The sequence below is a fragment of the Durio zibethinus genome, unplaced genomic scaffold (assembly GCF_047325235.1).
Source record: "Durio zibethinus cultivar Kanyao isolate XHJ-2024 unplaced genomic scaffold, ASM4732523v1 HiC_scaffold_3, whole genome shotgun sequence".
Classification (NCBI taxonomy): Eukaryota; Viridiplantae; Streptophyta; class Magnoliopsida; order Malvales; family Malvaceae; genus Durio; species Durio zibethinus.
Window position 1 is genome coordinate 2,397,726 of NW_028323044.1, and position 5,000 is coordinate 2,402,725.

Below are 5,000 nucleotides of genomic sequence, written 5' to 3' on the forward strand. Positions count from 1 at the left end.
AGGGCCCAGCGTGTGCCGATGGTGCTGGGGGCAAGCGCCCGCCCCAGGGCCCAGCGTGTGTCGATGGTTATCGGGGCAACCGGCCGCACCAGGGCCCAGGGTCTGCCGATGGTGCTCGAGGCAACCGCCCGCACCAAGGCTCAGCATGTGCCGATTGTGATCGAGGCAACAACCCACACCAGGGCCCAGCTTGTGCCGATGGCGGTCGAGGCAAGTGCCCGTACCGAAGGGCAGCCTATGCCGATGATGGTCGATGCATGTGCCATCACCATGCGTCATCATGTGCCATTGATGGTCGAGGCCTTGGCCGAAGTTCGATTTTGAGCCACGGTGCCCATGCTTGGCTCCAGCATGTGCTGGTGCCGCATTTTTTTCACTCGGGACAGCATCGCCGGAGCATCGCCGGAGTACCGCCGGAGAACCTGACCGGCGGCATTGGGGTTCCGGCGATTGGGAGGGGGGCCGGGGGGGTGTGCGCACATGATGTGCGATGGGTGCTGGTACTTGGCCTTGTGTTGGCCCCCTATCCCTCATCAAACCTCTGAGAATTCACACCCCCTTAAAGAGCATTTGAGATTTTACAGGTTTGCTACCAGTAGCCGTTAAAGTGTCTGAAATGGGGACACTTTTTTCAAACGGTCACAAAATCTTCTCTACTTCGAGTTTTTAGCTGAATTTTTTTGTGCATGCCAACAAAAATATAAGGATCATGCCTACAAAATTTGGGGCCAAAAATCCTTATAAAAAAATTTTAAAAAATCCCGAACCGCAAAAAGTTTCAAAAATCATGAAAAATAGAAAACGAGTCATCTTCCAACGAAACTTCACGTGAAGGCTTAGGGGACCATTGTATGAATTTACAAGCCATAAAAATGGCATTGGCACGGCAGAAATTTGAAGATGTGCCTAAACCCACCAGGGCCCAGCGTGTGCCGATGGTGCTCGAGGCAACCGCCCGCACCAGGGCCCAGCGTGTGCCGATGGTGCTCGAGGCAAGCGCCCGCACCAGGGCCCAGCGTGTCCCGACGGTGGTCGAGGCAACCGCCCGCACCAGGGCCGATAGTGTGCCGATGGTGCTCGAGGCAACCTGTCGCACCAGGGCCCAGCGTGTGCCGATGGTGATCGAGGCAACCTGCCGCACCAGGGCCCAGCGTGTGCCGATGCTGGTCGAGGCAAGCGCCCGCACCAGCGCCCAGCGTGTGCCGATGGTGCTCGAGGCAACCGACCGCACCAGGGCCCAGCGTGTGCCGATGGTGCTCGAGGCAACCTGCCGCACCAGGGCCCAGCGTGTGCCGATGGCGCTCGAGGCAAGCTCCCGCACCAGGGCCCAGCGTGTGCCGATGGTGCTCGAGGCAACCTGCCGCACCAGGGCCCAGCGTGTGCCGATGGTGCTCGAGGCAACCTGCCGCACCAGGGCCCAGCGTGTGCGGATGGTGCTCGAGGCAAGCGCCCGCACCAGGGCCCAGCGTGTGCCGATGGTGGTCGAGGCAACCGCCCGCACCAGGGCCCAGCGTGTGCCGATGGTGGTCGAGGCAACCTGCCGCACCAGGGCCCAGCGTGTGCCGATGGTGCTCGAGGCAACCTGCCGCACCAGGGCCCAGCGTGTGCCGATGGTGCTCGAGGCAACCGACCGCACCAGGGCCCAGCGTGTGCCGATGGTGGTCGAGGCAACCGCCCGCACCAGGGCCCAGCGTGTGCCGATGGTGGTCGAGGCTGCCGATGATGGTCGAGGCAACCTGCCGCACCAGGGCCCAGCGTGTGCCGATGGTGCTCGAGGCAACCGACCGCACCAGGGCCCAGCGTGTGCCGATGGTGCTCGAGGCAAGCGCCCGCACCAGGGCCCAGCGTGTGCCGATGGTGGTCGAGGCAACCTGCCGCACCAGGGCCCAGCGTGTGCCGATGGTGGTCGAGGCAAGCGCCCGCACCAGGGCCCAGCGTGTGCCGATGGTGGTCGAGGCAAGCGCCCGCACCAGGGCCCAGCGTGTGCCGATGGTGGTCGAGGCAACCTGCCGCACCAGGGCCCAGCGTGTGCCGATGGTGCTCGAGGCAACCGACCGCACCAGGGCCCAGCGTGTGCCGATGGTGCTCGAGGCAACCTGCCGCACCAGGGCCCAGCGTGTGCCGATGGCGCTCGAGGCAAGCTCCCGCACCAGGGCCCAGCGTGTGCCGATGGTGCTCGAGGCAACCTGCCGCACCAGGGCCCAGCGTGTGCCGATGGTGCTCGAGGCAAGCGCCCGCACCAGGGCCCAGCGTGTGCCGACGGTGGTCGAGGCAACCGCCCGCACCAGGGCCGATAGTGTGCCGATGGTGCTCGAGGCAACCTGTCGCACCAGGGCCCAGCGTGTGCCGATGGTGATCGAGGCAACCTGCCGCACCAGGGCCCAGCGTGTGCCGATGCTGGTCGAGGCAAGCGCCCGCACCAGCGCCCAGCGTGTGCCGATGGTGCTCGAGGCAACCGACCGCACCAGGGCCCAGCGTGTGCCGATGGGGCTCGAGGCAACCTGCCGCACCAGGGCCCAGCGTGTGCCGATGGCGCTCGAGGCAAGCTCCCGCACCAGGGCCCAGCGTGTGCCGATGGTGCTCGAGGCAACCTGCCGCACCAGGGCCCAGCGTGTGCCGATGGTGCTCGAGGCAACCTGCCGCACCAGGGCCCAGCGTGTGCGGATGGTGCTCGAGGCAAGCGCCCGCACCAGGGCCCAGCGTGTGCCGATGGTGGTCGAGGCAACCGCCCGCACCAGGGCCCAGCGTGTGCCGATGGTGGTCGAGGCAACCTGCCGCACCAGGGCCCAGCGTGTGCCGATGGTGGTCGAGGCAACCTGCCGCACCAGGGCCCAGCGTGTGCCGATGGTGCTCGAGGCAACCGACCGCACCAGGGCCCAGCGTGTGCCGATGGTGGTCGAGGCAACCGCCCGCACCAGGGCCCAGCGTGTGCCGATGGTGGTCGAGGCTGCCGATGATGGTCGAGGCAACCTGCCGCACCAGGGCCCAGCGTGTGCCGATGGTGCTCGAGGCAACCGACCGCACCAGGGCCCAGCGTGTGCCGATGGTGCTCGAGGCAAGCGCCCGCACCAGGGCCCAGCGTGTGCCGATGGTGGTCGAGGCAACCTGCCGCACCAGGGCCCAGCGTGTGCCGATGGTGGTCGAGGCAAGCGCCCGCACCAGGGCCCAGCGTGTGCCGATGGTGGTCGAGGCAAGCGCCCGCACCAGGGCCCAGCGTGTGCCGATGGTGGTCGAGGCAACCTGCCGCACCAGGGCCCAGCGTGTGCCGATGGTGCTCGAGGCAACCGACCGCACCAGGGCGGAGCGTGTGCCGATGGTGGTCGAGGCAAGCGCCCGCACCAGGGCCCAGCGTGTGCCGATGGTGGTCGAGGCAACCTGCCGCACCAGGGCCCAGCGTGTGCCGATGGTGCTCGAGGCAACCGACCGCACCAGGGCGGAGCGTGTGCCGATGGTGGTCGAGGCAAGCGCCCGCACCAGGGCCCAGCGTGTGCCGATGGTGGTCGAGGCTGCCGATGGTGGTCGAGGCAACCTGCCGCACCAGGGCCGAGCGTGTGCCGATGGTGCTCGAGGCAACCGGCCGCACCAGGGCCCAGCGTGTGCCGATGGTGGTCGAGGCAAGCTGCCGCACCAGGGCCCAGCGTGTGCCGATGGTGTTCGAGGCAACCGACCGCACCAGGGCCCAGCGTGTGCCGATGGTGCTCGAGGCAACCTGCCGCACCAGGGCCCAGCGTGTGCCGATGGTGGTCGAGGCAACCTGCCGCACCAGGGCCCAGCGTGTGCCGATGGTGGTCGAGGCAAGCGCCCGCACCAGGGCCCAGCGTGTGCCGATGGTGGTCGAGGCAACCGACCGCACCAGGGCCCAGCGTGTGCCGATGGTGCTCGAGGCAACCGGCCGCACCAGGGCCCAGCGTGTGTCGATGGTGGTCGAGGCAAGCGCCCGCACCAGGGCCCAGCGTGTGCCGATGGTGGTCGAGGCAACCGCCCGCACCAGGGCCCAGCGTGTGCCGATGGTGCTCGAGGCAACCGACCGCACCAGGGCCGAGCGTGTGCCGATGGTGGTCGAGGCAAGCGCCCGCACCAGGGCCCAGCGTGTGCCGATGGTGGTCGAGGCAACCTGTCGCACCAGGGCCCAGCGTGTGCCGATGGTGGTCGAGGCAAGCGCCCGCACCAGGGCCCAACGTGTGCCGATGGTGCTGGGGGCAACCGCCCGCACCAGGGCCCAGCGTGTGCCGATGGTGATCGAGGCAGGCGCCCGCACCAGGGCCCAGCGTGTGCCGATGGTGGTCGAGGCAAGCGCCCGCACCAGTGCCCAGCGTGTGCCGATGGTGGTCGAGGCAAGCGCCCGCACCAGGGCCCAGCTTTTGCCGATGGTGATCGAGGCAACCGGCCGCTCCAGGGCCCAGCGTGTGCCGATGGTTATCGGGGCAACCGGCCGCACCAGGGCCCAGGGTCTGCCGATGGTGCTCGAGGCAACCGCCCGCACCAAGGCTCAGCATGTGCCGCTGGTGATCGAGGCAACAACCCACACCAGGGCCCAGCTTGTGCCGATGGCGGTCGAGGCAGGTGCCCGTACCGAAGGGCAGCCTATGCCGATGATGGTCGATGCATGTGCCATCACCATGCGTCATCATGTGCCATTGATGGTCGAGGCCTTGGCCGGAGTTCGATTTTGAGCCACGGTGCCCATGCTTGGCTCCAGCATGTGCTGGTGCCGCATTTTTTTCACTCGGGACAGCATCGCCGGAGCATCGCCGGAGTACCGCCGGAGTACCGCCGGAGAACCTGACCGGCGGCATTGGGGTTCCGGCGATTGGGAGGGGGGCCGGGGGGGTGTGCGCACATGACGTGCGATGGGTGCTGGTACTTGGCCCTTGTGTTGGCCCCCTATCCCTCATCAAACCTCTGAGAACTCACACCCCCTTAAAGAGCGTTTGAGATTTTACAGGTTTGCTGCCAGTAGCCGTTAAAGTGTCTGAAATGGGGACACTTTTTTCAAACGG